Source organism: Scylla paramamosain, chromosome 35, assembly GCF_035594125.1.
Source record: "Scylla paramamosain isolate STU-SP2022 chromosome 35, ASM3559412v1, whole genome shotgun sequence".
Classification (NCBI taxonomy): Eukaryota; Metazoa; Arthropoda; class Malacostraca; order Decapoda; family Portunidae; genus Scylla; species Scylla paramamosain.
In genome coordinates this window covers 6262501-6280075 of record NC_087185.1, presented here as the reverse complement: position 1 = coordinate 6280075, position 17575 = coordinate 6262501, and the positions used below count along the sequence as shown (strand labels likewise).

The 17575-nt window shown below is 42.9% G+C and overlaps 1 protein-coding gene across 10 annotated transcripts in view; it reads right to left on the bottom strand.

Moving 5' to 3' along the window:
- LOC135090605 (uncharacterized) overlaps nucleotides 1-17575 on the bottom strand; it is a 304055-nt gene that overhangs the window by 206410 nt on the left and 80070 nt on the right. For all 10 annotated transcript variants that reach the window (XR_010262052.1, XM_063987509.1, XM_063987505.1 and 7 more), the window contains one exon: nucleotides 7055-7136. The gene's annotated coding sequence lies outside the window, so the exon portion shown is untranslated. The remainder of the gene's footprint in view (nucleotides 1-7054; nucleotides 7137-17575) is intronic.

The following is a 17575-nucleotide window of genomic DNA, read 5'->3' as shown; positions in this document are numbered from 1 at the left end:
TTAGCCTGACAAGCCCATCAAGAAGACAAAGCCCTTACTTATCACGTTCTCCTCTCCGTTTCCATTGTACGATTTCCTTCCCCGTCCTGCTCCTTCCAGCGCCATGCGAGGCCAGACGCATACTTACACACACACACAGACAGACGCATACTTACACATATACACACACACAGACGCATACTTACACATACACAGCCACAGACGCATACTTACATACACACACACACAGACGCATACTTACACATACACAGCCACAGACGCATACTTACACACACACACAGACAGACGCATACTTACACACACACAGACAGACGCATACTTACACACACACAGACAGACGCATACTCACACACACAGACAGACGCATACTTACACACACACAGACAAACGCATACTTACACACACACAGACAGACGCATACTTACACACACACAGACAGACGCATACTTTCACACACACACACAGACAGACGCATACTCATACACACACACAGACAGACGCATACTCACACACACACACAGACAGACGCATACTCACACACACACACACAGACAGACGCATACTTACACACACACAGACCCATACTTACACACACACACAGACAGACGCATACTTACACACACAGACAGACGCATACTTACACACACAGACAGACGCATACTTACACACACACACAGACAGACAGACAGACAGACACACACACACACACACACACACACACACACACACACACATAAACAGAGGTGCATACTTACACACACAAAGACACATACACTCACACACAGATGCATGAAACACGTTAAACACAAGAAATAAAACAAATAACATATAAAAACACAATATATAAAACCTCTGAAGCACGTAAAAATACAAAATTAAGACACATAGTGCATAAAAACAAATATAGAGCACATCACGTAAAAAATAAATAAATAAATAAATAAATAAATAACACGAAACACAAAAAAATGCCTCATAAAACACCTATGAAACACATACATACATACATACATACAGACAGACAGACAGATACAAACAGCACTTCTTCCTACAGACACACACACAGACGGACGGACAAAGTGACAGATACCTCCTCCAACTCTTCAGTCAACATTCAGACAGCTGAGGATAAGGAGAGCATTATGGATGTTGACTCTCATGATCGGCCCTCGCTTCCCGGAGTATGAAAGGGCACAACTACCCTACTGTGTTCCTTCGCTCCTTAAGAGAGAATAAAGGCAAAGGCGAGGACGTGAAGTGAGAAGGTGAGGGAAGGAAGTTATTTTTTGAAGGAGCTAAAATGTAAAGTGAACATAACTAAAGAATGAAGTTCCAGAAAAGGGCGTAATGTGAGGGAAAGGTGACAAATAAGAGGTAAGTTAATTTGAGAACAATATAGTTAATTGTGCGTCGCGGGAAATGTACGTAATAAAGGTCTTATTTTGTGAAGGCCGGAAGGGGACGAAGGGAAACGGAGAATAGGAAGGGGAGGGAGAGGAGGAGGGAGACGAGAGGCAGTGACGGTACAAGTGGGCGGAAAGCAGCAGGGGGTGTGGAAAGGACGGCGGGGGAGGGCAGGGGGAGGGAGCGGCGGAGGGCGGGAGGGAGGAGGGAAGGTGCCAATTAGCGCGTGGAGAAGGGAGGGAAACAGAGGCACCTGGGCGGGGTCAGCCGGCCGGCACTGATGGTTAATAATGATACGCCAGCCCCAGACGATCATCGCCATTACCAACCTTCAGTCCGATCACCCGCCCGGAAGCGCTTAATATTGTTTAATTATGCGGCCCTCCAGTCCAGGGGCAGCAGGGGGGAAAAATGATGCTGGTCTCGCCGGCTGGGGGAGGCACAGGACAGCGAGGGAAATGTACCACGAAGGAGAACGAGCGAGGGGCGTCGGGAGGTGTCGGGAGGCGGTATATGAGGACGCCCCTTTGTTGTGGTGCGCTGTGACGGAGAACTCAGCCTCTCTCATTATTATTCCTCTCTTTGTCGGCGCGGAAAAATCTCACTCTTTTCCTGAATTACCTGTCACGGAGTGTGAATCACGGGAAGGCTAAAGGATTAATAAACAAGGCTGTACAAGACGCCGCCCCGCCGCTATACACCGCCCCTTCCCCTCCGCCTCACTTCCATCACGGCGCCCTACGTGACCATCCGGACTCGCAGCCTGGCGTCGGTGCTGGAGGGGAAATATTCAGCGTCACACAGGTCGACAATGCCGGGATTTGCGGGGCCAACAGAGACCTGATCCTCCTGTTTGCTCAGGGATCGACGAGATGTCAAGTGGAAGGAGGCTCTTTGAATCTTCTGGGAAGTAAACTGTAATATAATCTTCAATCACGGCCCCTTTGTTCCGCCCGCCGCTCAGAGCTGATGCGAGAAGCTGCTACGGACACATGTACAGGCAGCCGTGCATACCCGCGGCGCTGCCCTGGTGACGCTGGTGACCTACTCGCGGCGCAAAAGACGTTACGAGACAGGCACTAACTCCAGCGCACGACACACGACCCGTCATCCAGTTGAGAGCACAAAAGGAAATGCAGCAGGCTCGCCCTCCCACCTGAGTGCTTCCCATCGCCGCCACACGATCAAAAGTAATATCAAATGCAAATTCCTGATGCGTTGAAGGCCACGAGGAGGCGACACCACCGCCACCACCACCGCCACCACCACCACCACCACCAGACGGCACTTTCAGGTCACGAGATTCTATGAGACTCCTGCTCGAATTTATCACAGTAAAGAAACGTGTGAGCCACCGCGGCGTGGTGGACGAGCGGTAACCGTAACTCAGCGGCGGCGGGGCGGTGACGCTTGTTGTCCGTCAGCGGAGCCCTGGAGGGGTCGTGGGGCCTGACGCAGCACCCCGCCGGGAGGACAGCCCCTCTTCCACCCCTCCATGCCTCCTGCAACACACGGCCGCGGGGTGATCACTGACACTAAGAATACTCGAGGCAACACGCGGCGAGGGATTGGGATCGTCCGCGCCATTCCTCCTGAAGGGGACCTGGTAAAGGGTGTTTGCCAAGCGGATTTACAGAAAACGTGTTGTCATTACAGGTGCTATTACAGGTGCTAGGGTCCAGGGCGCCGCTCATCTAATTGCAGGTGTGACTCGCTTTTTTTATTATTGTTATTATTATTAGTTTCAGACAGATGTCGACTGATGGCTGTGGTTTGATAGATAGAATGATATCTAATAATAACTGGGTATAAAACGGGCATGATAAATTATTGCTATATGTATGTAACTTATTTTTCGTGTTGTATATTTTGCATTTTTATATGTTTTCTATGCATAAATATTAAACGCCACTTTCGAGCACGCTCTCCCTCTCCCCTCTCCCCTTTCCTCTTTCCCTTTCCATTACACACACACACACACACACACACACACACACACACACACACACACACACACACACACACACACTAAGCAAACAGATCATCTAAATAAAAGGAAAACAATGATTCACTTTACACAAATACTAAAACGAAACAGGGGAAAAAACATGCACAAAGGTATGGAAATGTGACGTGTTTCCTGCACCAAACAGTAGTAGTAGTAGTAATAATAATAATAATAATAATAATAATAATAATAATAATAATAATAATAATAATAATAATAATAATAATAATAATATTAATAATAATAAAAAAGTTCAGGTACTTTTGGGGTAGGTTAGGTTAGGCTGAGTTAGGTTAGGTTGGGTTAGGTTAGGTTGAGTAAGATAAAGTTAAATCACTACATCTAATCTAACCTAAGCTAACTTAACCTAACGAAACCTAACCCTGACCTAACCTAACCCATTCTGAAGATACACCTGGGATGACTGACCTTCAGGTAATAATAATAATGGTTATTTTTTGTCCCTGCAACTGAAGAACCCCGCACTCCCCTTCCCCCCCCCCCCCACCACCACCGCCGCAGCCCCCGTCCCCGCCACCACCGCCGCCGCTGCTCACAGGCCGGGCCATTACCAACTCCCCGCTCCGGTAATCCTCCTCATTCCCAGGGCGGAGTCGGGGCCTTCCTCCGACGGGCATCTCGGAGTGCAACATAGATGAGTGCTGGGGCGGCACGGTCTCCAAGGGCTCCCCCAGCAGGATATTGGCTGTTCCTTCCCTGTTACTCTTGGTCATGAATTAAATGGATTAGGAAGGTAAGATTGGATGGGAGGATTAAATTACTAGAGAACATTAATAATCCGTAAGTCTTTAGCTGTAATCCCAGGGTGAGTTAATCCAGTGTATGTTTGTGTTTTGGATTAAAGACGACGGTACCTTAGGAATTCTTGGAAGATATAATATGCTCTTGTTCAGCCTTTGTCCGCGTGAGACGAGCGAGGGGAAGGGCAGGTGTAATCAGAGGGGAGTTCGTTATATTTTAGCGCTGAAAACTGGTCCGTGCAAGAGACAGGGTGGACTTGAATTAATTTTCATAACGAATTATATAGAAGCGCACGACACTGAAGAAGTTCCCTGTGTCTAATTATTTACTAAACTTGGGGGCTTTTAAATTAACCAAGAAAAGACCCTGGTGTCATTTCGTAAACAGTGGACTCCCTCAAGAGCGTCAGTACATCACGGGAATGAAATGAGCTCTTGTGTGTGTGTGTGTGTGTGTGTGTGTGTGTGTGTGTGTGTGTGTGTGTGTGTGTGTGTGTGTGTGTGTGTGTGTGTGTGTGTGTGTGTGTGTGAGTTAAGATGCATTTTTACGGATCTTTTTTTTCTATCTGACCATACTCGAAGTACCTAATATACGAAATCTCTCTCTCTCTCTCTCTCTCTCTCTCTCTCTCTCTCTCTCTCTCTCTCTCTCTCTCTCTCTCTCTCTCTCTCTCTCTCTCTCTCTCTGTTGCAATACAGATTACTCAGTACAGTACATTGCTCAGAAACCAATCCAGGCCATCACAACTATAATAATTTTGACAAGATAATATTCTCTCTCTCTCTCTCTCTCTCTCTCTCTCTCTCTCTCTCTCTCTCTCTCTCTCTCTCTCTCTCTCTCTCTCTCTCTCTCTCTCTCTTAGTTTAACCATTCCAATCATCCACCTCAACTTGGCTATCACTTCTGCCTCCCCCCCGACGCTTCCTCCTCCACCAAGGCTTCGGCGGCGAGTCTAAGAGGAAGGAGGGTGGCGCTCGAGTCCCCTGGAGGCTGAGGGCGGAGTGGGAGGACAATGTCTTATTACGGAGCGGCGTGGGAGCAATAACACAAGGGCTGAGAGGTTGCCAATAAGGAGGATGATGGTCTAGAGTTACGAGGGCAGGTCCAGAAGCCCCAACCAACTTATTATAGAGGGCACGCCATTCACTTCCCTTCCCCAGCCGCCGCCGCCGCCTCGCCTCCTTCGATAGGGACGTGTAATCTCCTCTTATCTGCTTCTGAAACGCGCCCTCGGCTGCTAAAGGTGTTCCTGCTGGTGTTGGGTCTTCTTGTGGTGAGGCAATGAGTGAGGGAGATGAGCGATGAAGGATGAGGGATTATGGATGAAAGAAGGATGGATAGGAGATGAGAGATATGAGGTATAAATAATGAATAGATCAATGATAAATACGAGATGATGATTAACGAGATGAGATGAGATGAGAGATGAGAAATAAAGGAAAGATAGCGATGATGTATATGAAGTATAGATAAAGGATAAATGAGTGCTAGATGTATGATGAAGGGTTAATGAGAGAGAGTGGATGAAGGACTGAAGGATAATTAGAGGGCAAATGGAGAATTAGCAATAAAAAGACTGTTAAAAGTGTTGGTATGATGGGGAAAGAAACGTGTCTAGATGAGCTGTAATTGTGAATAATTAATTTTCCTCACGCGAATAAATAAAAGAAAGAGTGGGATGAGTGAACATGATGAAACCGAGACTACTAAACAACAAAAACCAAGAAAACAAATGAACGGAAACACATGGACACAAAAAACTCAAACAAAAGCAAACAAATACAATCAAACCAAAAAGGTCTCACTGAAACAAAACCTTGAATCAGTGAGGAGTCATTGAACAAGCGCCAAATAAACCATAAATAACAGAGTGGCTGAACATAATGACACACTCTTCACTTCATCCGATTAACCACAGACATCAAAAGCAGAATCAAAACAAACCAATGGACACTGAAAGATTCGAAGCACACCCTTGATCATTCCCTGGTGTCCATTATGACCCGCAATTAATACCTAACTCGCGACACAACCTAACCTAACCCAACCATTCATTCGTAGCAAAGGGTTAAGACACACGAACCTTCTCAGTGACGAAATCATTACTGTGCCTTTCAATCTATAGTTTCCTCACACACGACGCTCCATGCAACCCTCCCACGTGCCTAGTTTTCGATCCCATGTTGCCAGCTTGAAATACAGCGAAATAAACAAGTTCAAATCCCTTTATTCAGTACCTTTCGTTCGTACTTTAACTAGTGGTATTATTAAAGGATTACGCGCGTGCTAAAGCCATAACAGAGCTTTGTATGGGACGCAGCTGGTGTTTGTGTCGTGCTAATCTCTTGATATAGATGTTTTCATCCCTATTTTTATCCTGTGATGAAGAAAATTTTATCCTTTTTGCATTGATGTCGAAAAATTATATCCTCTCCTATCTTTTGTTATGTTGGATTTTATTATCTTCGGTTCTTCTGTTTTTGTTATTTTTTTTTCTTGTTCTATCTATTTCAAGTTTTCTCTTTTTACAGTCTTTAGCATGAAACGTACTTGTCTATCATATATTTTTCTGTTTTTTTTTCTCTAACTCCATTCTCTTAACGTTTCCTTTTTTTTTCCTCCCCTCTCTCTTTTACAGTCTTTTGCTTTAAGCCTTTTTGAGTTTATCATTTTTATGTTGGTGTGAAAGTTCCTTATCTTGGCGTTTCCGGTCTTATATACTTTACCCATTATTATTTTCACTCCTATCATTTGCTCTCGTATCACTGTCCTCTCTCTCAACACTTCCAAAACTTATAATGCAGATGTTGACAATGAAAACAGGAAATGCAACTAGAATTCTCAGTGTAAAAATGTAAAAACTAGAAACATATTACTCACCTAATGTAGCAAAACCTTCACGCTGCATTTATCTCTGGGAAGTTTGCGACACCTTTCTGTAGTTTATAATACCAGCAGGGCACTGAAACAAAGGAGAGAGCAATGTAACCTTTAAGACATCGACCTTACGGCTAATTTTAATTCCAAGCTCTCAGACACAAACTTAGACATGATAACGACTAAAAAATATCACTCAATCTTTCTATCTAACTCAGCAAAGGTATGAACATTTTTACCACGTTGCATCAGTTCTCGCTTCCATTTCAATAACCTGAAGCAAATTCCATCCATGAAGAATCCGCCATGAAAATTATACTCTGATAATTTCCCAGTGGTAGATTCCAAAAGCTAATGTAATTTACCTTGATTTAATCTAACACATTACATAGACTAATGTAATGTAATCTACTGTAATTTGATTCAACCAAACATAACATTACATAAAATAACATAATCTATCACAGGGAAATTGTTCGGGGGAAAATGTTAAGGGCTGGAATATTGGTAGAGGGAGAATAACATGTAGGACACACACACAATTACCAGTACCGATAGGCAGAACACCCGTCACAATAATGAAACAATACAAACAGCAACATGATGAACAAGATGAACACAGGCTGCTTCCTTAACGCAACAGATAAATCTAATCATTACTAAGCAGATGAAAATGTCAATAAGCACCAGATGACCAGCATCACTCCACGCCACGAGATTAAATATTAAATCTTCATTCGTCACCTGGTAATAAATAACCACACGGGCACAAAACAAGGTGTTAATCAACGCCACACCTGTAATCAAGGGAGCATCGCCAGGTAAAGGTCACACCCAACAAGGACAAACTAAAAAAAAATTATATATACACAAACGCACATCGTACATAGTAAAAGGGAAATAACACCAGTTTCATCCCCTTGTTCAACGCTGGTAAAAATAATTGAGTTTCCCCTGACCATCGTGCGCGCAGTGTTGCCACCTGGAGGTCACTTCATAAAAAGGATGCTGACGGTGTACTAAAGTGTAATGACTGAGAATGTGATGTGATGTGGTTCATTCAGCTACGGTCTTAAGGAACAACAAGGCTGTGATATGCTATGTGCACTATATAATGTGAAGAAGAGATATTTCCTAGATCTAATAAATAGTACGAGTATATTACATGTATAGATTAAAGAAAAAAGTGATGTAGCTGTGTGTGTGTGTGTGTGTGTGTGTGTGTGTGTGTGTGTGATGAATCTCTCTAGAATAAACATTTAATATTACCACCCAGTCTTTGACAGAATAAAAATTGTTTTTGTATTACGAGAATTCCCCCAAAAAACAATAACAATAATAATGACAATGATAAAGATCAACAATAACAACAACAATAACAACAACAACAACAACAACAACAACAACAACAACAACAACAACAACAACAAAACTTAATTTCCTATCGCACTACACAATGAAAATAAAAAATAAAATAAAACATGAAAAGTGTTATCAATAAAACTTAATGTATCACAACTGGGAGGTTCACAACTAAGCCAACAAACAGGACACTAAAAAATTAAATCCAATATGAAATCTAATACTGTGATGAACAATAAAAAAGAACACTAACTTAAATCAAATGAAGCAAAAAAAAAGATAGAATTTGAAAACACAGAGAGAGAGAGAGAGAGAGAGAGAGAGAGAGAGAGAGAGAGAGAGAGAGAGAGAGAGAGAGAGAGAGAGAGAGAGAGAGAGAGAGAGAGAGAGAGAAACTGCAATCGAGAGAGGCAAGGGAAGAGCGCAAAGAGAGGGAGGAAATGAACACAGGAAGAAGATTGGAGGTAAGTTGTTTATTTTTCCCTCAAGAATGTCCCTCTGGAAAATGACTTCTCCATTAGCCAAAGTCCTCTACCTTCTTGCACGCAAAACCTCATGGGGGCTGCAGCCATCTCTCTCAGTTTGGAAGTATGTGGCAGGAACACAGGGGAAGGAGGCGAGGCAGGAGGAAGAGTTGGAGGAGGAGGAGGAGGACGAGGACGAGGGTAAAGAAAAGAGGACGAAGAGGACGAGAAGGTAAAAAAAAAAAAAACGTAAGGACGAGGAACAGGAAGTAAAGAGAGACGAGGACGAAGAGAGTAAAGGCAATGAAGAAAGAGGAAAAGAAGACGAGGATGAGGAGAGTGCAAAGAAAAGCAAAGACGCAAGAAGACAAGAATAAGATTACGCTAAATGAAAACGAGGACAAAGATAAGAAATAGGAAGTAAATGAAGACGTGGACAAAGAAGGCAAGGATGATGAGAGAGTAAAGGAAGAAGAGGACGAGGGAAGATGAACTAGAAGAGGATGAAAAGGCTACAGGAAAAGACGAGAGCGAGGACAAGAGGGAAATGACGAAGAAAACGAGGAGAACGAGGTGGAGGACGAAACTGAAAAGACCATGACAAGGACAACAAAGGCTAAGAAAATGGAAATAAAAGACAGTAAGAGACAGACTAACAAAAGAATATGTAAACAAGATACAGTAAAAGGAAAAGGACGAGAACAAAGAAGACGAGAAAAAATAAAAATGATGATTACAAGAATTTAAAAATGATACAGTATGAGGGAAAGAGGAAGAAAACGAGAAGGACGAGAGGTAATAGAAAGACGAGCACGAGGAGACGAGGACTGCGAGAATACAAACAAGCAAGTAGTAAGAGAAAACGAAGGGTGCAGGAAAGAAATATCGACTAAACTCATAAAAAAGACGAGAACGAAAAAGGTCAAGAAGGAAATTAAACGTGGACAAAACAAAGGATGATCGAGAGGAAATATTCTAAATTCCGGGAAAAATACTGAGCGAGAATGAGAGAGAGAGAGAGAGAGAGAGAGAGAGAGAGAGAGAGAGAGAGAGAGAGAGAGAGAGAGAGAGAGAGAGAGAGAGAGATAATACAGGTGAGAGATGAAACAGCAAACATCCAAAAGAAACAAACATCAGCCTGATTCAGAAAGCGATACAATCTCTCTCTCTCTCTCTCTCTCTCTCTCTCTCTCTCTCTCTCTTCTCTCTCCTCTCTCTCTCTCTCTCTCTCTCCTCTCCTCTCCTCTCTCTCTCTCTCTCTCTCTCAGTGGTTTTCCTATTTCAGAAAGCTCTTCTCTTACATCCTCCTCCTCTTCCTCCTCCTCTCCCAGCGCCTCTCTCCTTCCCTTCAAGTCAATGTCAGTCTCTCCAACCCCATATTACTTTCTTAAACTTTCAAACTCCTGATCTTTGCTTCTTCAATCACTCCCCTCCCACTTTCCTCTACAAACCTGAGTTGCTTGGGAGGAAAAACTAATAGAATTTTCCTCCTTTCTCTCTCTTTCTCCCTCCCATTGAAAGTTTCCATTACTTTCATGAGGTGTATCTTAATTATCATGTGTCATTTCCTCCCATGTGACTCGAGATAATAGGTAAGTGAGCGTTAATTAGTGAACAGAAAGGTTAATTGACAAACAAGTGTTACCTTCGTGTTGCAACTTCTCGTATGTAATAAAAGAGAACAGTAGAAGTGAAATGAAGTAACACTCGGTAATGAAATGATTGAAAACGCTGATGAAACCAAGGGAAGAGAACAAGAAACGTGCTATACTGTTCGTTTTCAAATATTCATGTGTCTCTCGCTTTACTTTTCGCTCACCTGGAAAGCAAGTTATTTACCTGTTATCATATTTTATTGACAACTGATGGACACCTTCCTTTGACAGCCTACACCCAACGCCTGCTGTGTAGATACTTGCGGGCGCGCGCGTATACACACACACACACACACACACACACACACACACACACACAAACACCACACACACAGTCTTACAAAGGGTACACACAACTTCAGTGTAGATCTCGAAGAACGCGTGCGAGCGCGAGCACACACACACACACACACACACACACACACACACACACCTAAACTACTTGTAAAGCACCTACGTAAACACTCCTCGTAGATAATTAGGTACACACACTACCAAAATATCAAGGTACACACACACACACACACACATCCCACCCCACTCCTACACCCCAACCCCCCAAAAAAAGACCACCAAAAAAAAAAAATAAATAAATAAATAAATAAAAAAAATAACCCTTCCGTCAGGAAGCCCCGATCTGGCTAACACTGTACCCAACACGAGCTGCCCTCCCACAGCATTACGTCCTTGTATCTCCTTCAGGCACTTCTCGGGCGTCAGATCTTTACTCAGGAGGATGAAGTACCCCTGGCGGGCGTGTTGGCTTCCTCCTCACTTGACCGAAACATGACGCGGTCTTTCCCCGGCGCTCAATACGATGGCTCTCCCCGGTGTCGCCTCCACGTGTGGCGACCATAAGGGCATCCAAACATGTGATCGATCCTCTTTCGGGGGGAATTATGTGTGGCGGCTTTGTATCTCAAGGGATTTAATGCTCTTTTTGTGACGGTGTGGTGTTCTCTCTCTCTCTCTCTCTCTCTCTCTCTCTCTCTCTCTCTCTCTCTCTCTCTCTCTCTCTCTCTCTCTCTCTCTCTCTCTCTCTCTCTCTCTCTCTCATTCTCTGCTCTTTTACTTTGACAGTTTTTTTTTCTTTTTGTGTGGCTGCACTTGTTTACGTATGTTTAGGATGCCTTGAGAATTAAAGACAAAGATACATTTATTTCAAGAAAAGATATGTAATGAACGTATTTCTAGCTTATATATAATATTTGATTTTTTTAAGAAAGTTTTCCATAATGTTTTGAAACCAAAGGACTTGTGCACTGTTTTTGAACATCTGTTTCTTTAGCTTTAACTTCAGAGTGTTTCTTACAAAGGAAATCACAATTATGGGTGTCGGCGTGTGCTGGTTTCTAGGGAAATTCAATTGTAGGTATGTTATTGTTTGCGGAATTATGTGGCACGTATTATTTTCAGGGGAGTCTAGAAAGTAACATTTTCTCCCCGAGATTCTAGTGTATTATGTCATATTTTCAAAGAGATGCTAGAGTGCTATATATTTTTCTCGTATAATTCTACTATCATGTTTAGTTTCCTGAATTATTCTAGTGTTATTATTTTTTTCTTTATTCTAGTGTATACTGGTAAGGAGTCAGTATACCCTCGTCGTAAAAGTAAGTTCGTCAGTTGTCTCGTGGCTTGATTAATCATCCATCACGCGGCCTCGTCTCCATAGCTATGTGGAATTACTGACGCGAGTATTCTGGACAGCGTGAAATTGTGCAGACAAATGGAGTGAGACAGACTGCAATGCCGGGGACGTCTTCCTCCCGGAGTGATCTTGGCGTCTCCGTGCTGCTCAACATTCTAATCAATACTTTTGACTCATTAAACAACAACATCGGCTGGATGTGTTTGCCGTATCGAAGCAGTAATGAAAGCATGAATATTTTTCCTATGAATTTCTGGCGCGAGGAATATCAAAGCAGTAATAAAATAGTATTCTTTATGGTGCATTCATAGTTAACGTTTCCGGTAAAAAAAAAAAAAAAAAGGAAAAAAGTCTAATAGAAACAACGTCTCTCTTTTCGTATACATGATGCAATGAAAAAAACAATTCTACGATCTTTCTTCACATTAATAACACAAAAATTCTTACAGTTCTCTCTAAGTTAAAAAATGCAAAAAAGCCAAACAGAAATAACATCTCTTTGCATACATGATAAACAGTGAAAATAAACAAAGAAATAACAACCTTTCTTCATGCGGTACATTAATAACACTAAAAGGCTTCATGCAGTTCCCTTAGCGTGTCGGTAGTAAAAGCAAGACAGGAAGACTAATATAAGTAACATCCTTCCTTCTGTATACACCGGGTGAGCGATACACGGAGATAATCTTGAGGTCGTTCACTTGGCAGGGCGGGAAGGTCGGTCACCACTCTCATGGCTCTCAACCACAACCCAAACACGAACCTCCTCACACAATTTCCTCCTGGTGGTCTTTCTTGGGCAAATTTCAACACGCACATCCTCCCAGACGAGGCTCTTCCCGCTCCTTCCACTTAAGGCGCCGGAAAAGCGTCCACCTCACTCCTCCTCCAGCTCACTGACAGATCTGTATCGCCCTTCCTTTCAACCCACCGTCTACCTGTCCACTCCCCTCGTCGCCGCCGCATCCAGCCCTCACTCAAGTCGACTCCCCAGCGCCAGCTCTCCTCCCTGACAGCTCGAGCCGCGACAAACTTATTGCATCAAATTGAGTAAACACAGAACAATAGAAGAAGGATAAAAGTTTATAATAGGCTTTCCCCGAACGGATCTCATAAGTTAAATGGATTGCGCGTCTCTGCTGCCACTAAGTTGGGCGAGCTTTCCAGGAGAGACTCTGGCTGGAACGCTTGGAACCTGAAATGGGGAATGGGAAGGTGGGGAGGAGGAGGGGAGGTTCCAGGATGCCTGAGTGGAGTGCTGGAACTTGGAATAAGGAATGGGGATTGTGAGTCTCTGGACGCAGACTTCGAACCTGACAAGGAGAATTGGAGGCTTTCAAGGTGTTGCCTGAGGGGCTGCAAACTGGAATGGGCGAGAATGGATTCTAATCTGTCTGGCGGAGTGCTGTGTGCTGGGCGGCGAGGCAGGGATTCCCGGAGTGGTGGGAGAGAAAAGCAATTTGTAAGACTGGAAGCAAGAACTACAGAACGGGTCACTTGGCCGGAGTGTGAGGGATGGCACGCCGGACGGCTGAGGTCTGCGGAAGTTGTCAGCTCAATTTCCAGATAAAAGAGGCGCATTCCACAAGGAGAGAGGATCACTTCCTGTTCCGTAGTTTCAGATATTTGGTGAAGGACACATATTTCGCATGGCATTCACTGTAATTCCAGAAGCAGAGTGGCAGAGTGTAAAAACTAGATTGAAAATGCTCAACGCTCGCTCCCAGAAAATAGAACGAGAACCCATTAAATGCAAAGTAATGCGATCTGCCACTCAGCCATGCAAGTGATAGGGAAAGGCTTGTATCATTTCATGCAATGTTTTTAAGTTCCTGCAACGCAGAACACGGTGATTTTCCTCTGGCAGTCTCTGAAGAGCAGAATGCATTTGACAGACGATACTCAGTTCTGGCAACGTTTTTGTGTCAATTCTACTCCCTCTCGGGAATGGAAAGAGGAAAAATATAGATACGACTCAATGAAAATGGGATCTTTGAATCTGGTCTCTCATTTACAAAGTAATGACTTGCTTCCCTGTGGAGGAGTGTGTGTGTGTGTGTGTGTGTGTGTGTGTGTGTGTGTGTGTGTGTGTGTGTGTGTGTGTGTGTGTGTGTGTGTGTGTGTGTGTGTGTGTGTGTATGCGCGCCTGTGAAAAAGCAAGAAGACACCCCGGTTTCATATTACCACCACCACCACCACTACAACTATTATACAACATCACCACCACTACCATAAACAACTATTACCAAACACCACCACCACCATCAACCACTGTCACCGACAAAATCCACTAATACCCACCACACCTAACGCTACCAGACACTTTTTTTTATTGTACCTCCCCACCATCACCACCATCAACACTAACACATCCAGCAGGGGAGGGCGAAAAATGTCTACGGTGTTGCTATGATATGTTTCACTATGCCTGTATTCCATTCTTTCTATCCTGCACGTACAACAATGGTGCTCCTGTGTAGGGCAAAAGAAAGGAAAAAAAATGAATGTAATTACTGCTGGACAATGGCAAGAGAGAACCAGAGTATAACACAAATTAGTAGACTAAGATAATCTTCTTTTTTTTTTCAGCTTAGGTAAGAGATACGAAAAATTTAGACACACGGGAAGGTTTACGTATAGGGTTACATAATGCACACCAGTATGTAGTATTACTTAACTAAATGCATCATATAAACACTGTACCTTCACCTGGGAACGAAAAATTAAGGAAAATGACAAAGATCTACGTATTAGATTTCATAACAATGCATCCATATTGACACTAAACATTCATTCACCTTTAGTTTCAACCCGGTGAAGTATAAATAGCAAGAAACTCATACACACTACTAAGATTTACATAGGAAACTACATAATACACATCTATATGCAAGTATATTGACACTACACCTTAATTTACCTTTATTTTAACTCCTTGAAGTGAAAATACAAAAAAAAAAAAAAAAACACATTACTAAGGTCTACATTCCAAACTGCATAATACACATCTATATATAAGCATTTTGACATCATATAATCATTTACCTTTAATTTGGACCCCAGAGAAGTGAAAATACATAAGAACTTCATACAACTTACAAAGATTTACACAAGAAACTAGGATCTCCATTCGAAATTACATAACACATAGCCATACGTCACATTCTTTTAAGTAAACTAACTAGATCGACACTACGTACACCTTCACACCACCTGTATGTATTTGGATATACTCTCTCTCTCTCTCCCTCTCTCTCTCTCTCTCTCTCTCTCTCTCTCGCTCTCTCTCTCTCCTCTCTCTCCTCTCTCATCTCTCTCTCTCTCTCTTTTGACATTTTTCTCTGTTGTAATGACTTTCCCCTTTTTCCATGAGTCTTCGCTGTATGGGAAAACAAATACAGACCATTATAGTTCGGGAAGGGAAAAATCCGGAGATGGGTCAGAAGGTCCATTACAGTAAAAGTTTTTAGCTACACAGTCGCCACTTTTTGCCTTTACAGCACATCCTCGGCTTAACACAAAAAAAGTATACATGCAAGGGGTGCTCCTGCGCTCTCCTCTCCCCCTGGCGGCAGAGACTGGAGGCAGGAAGGCAGGGAGAGTGAGTGGGAAGGAGGAAAAGCGAGGAATGGATGGATAGAAGGAGAGGGGAGGGGAAACAGAGAGAGAAAAGGAGAGGGAAGTGGTGAAAGGGATATCGAGAGAGGAGAGAGAGAGAGAGGAGAGAGAGAGAGAGAGAGAGAGAGAGAGAGAGAGAGAGAGAGAGAGAGAGAGAGAGAAATAGGGGTAGTGGAGGCGGAAATATTAAAGAAATTGAAGGAAAAGGAAAGAGAGAAAGGAGAGTGGGACGGATGGAAGGAAGCAATGAAAGCTAAAGAAGAAAAAAGGAGAAAGAGAAAGAGGAGAAGCAAAAGGAGTTATATGGAAAAGGAAGATGGGGATAAGAAAGGAAAAAAGGGAGAAAGAGGAAATGAAGAAGTGAAATGGATAGCAGAGAGAGAGAGAGAGAGAGAGAGAGAGAGAGAGAGAGAGAGAGAGAGAGAGAGAGAGAGAGAGAGAGGTGCCCGGACGCTGCCCACCAGTGCCAGGGAAGCGTAATTAGCATCCATCACGGCATACAAAACCTGCTTTTCCACGTCTGAATTTTTCATGTTCTACTCTGGCTAATGAACAGCCTGGTCTTGCACTGAGTTGGTTTTCCTGGGATGCCGTGTTTTAGCGTTCCTGTCGCCCCCTTACCCTCCCCTCCAATCCCCACTACCCTCCCACTACCCCAAGCAGAGGTACCAGCAAAAGGGGGCGGGGGGTTTGAGAGGGACAAGGGGGGAGACCTAAAGTTATTTCGAGTGTCAAATAAAATACATGGCGTAGCTTTATTTGCCTTTCACACGAGCGTTCCTCTGCGTCCGAAGTATTCATTCTGCGTAAATAATTCCCCAGGCTGACGAAGGAAAAGCTGCCTTCAACATTATGCAAAACTAAAGGGTAACTTGAGAAAAACGAGTAACGAGGATGGCAGTGGCCCGTCAGGTAGGAGCAAGGGAAGCACGCCGTAAAGGGAGAGAGCGAGGAGGACGAGGCGCGTGAATAAAAGGAAGGCATAACTGAAAATGTAAGTAAAGACAGACCGAGGATTGAAAGCGTGAAGAAAATGTAGAGAAAAAATAACTGAGAGCCAACAAAAGGAAGTCAAACAACTGCAAGCATAAGTAAACGATCAGCAAAGACCTGAAAATAAAAGGAAAATGTAAACAGAGAAATGAAGATGTACACAAAAGATAGAACTGAAATTTTTTTTTAAGTAAACAAAAAAAGCTGAAAACCTAAACAAATCAGCCAAACAAATCAAAACAAACAAAAAATCGAACGAAACATATGTAAACAAAAGGTAAAAATAACGTGAAAACAAATCAAAAATAGAAAACTGACGAAGTAAACAAAAGATAAGCCGATCGAAAACAAAATTATAAAGTTAACAGACAAATTGCACAAGCAGACCTGAGAACAGAGAGAATGATTGACGTTCAGTGAATTTCCAAACACCTACACAATAAAATTCAAACAGAAAAACAAGAAAAAAAAAACAAGGAAAAATACAAGAGACTTACTTATTACCTATTTGCTTACTTTCTTATCTACTACACCTATCGTCCTTATCCATATTCATATACTTATCCAATCTTTAAAGCTCTCTATTTAAAGCTCTCTATTAACTTATCACTAAAGATCATCAAGGCTCAGAATAACATAAGACAAAGACGAGTTGATGTGTGTTTGAAAGAATAGAAATATATAAATGGATACTAAGACAGATTTTAATCATGCTACAAAATGATACCCAAGACTCACCTAGGAAAACCACACTGGCTAAGATAACAGATAAAGAGTATTG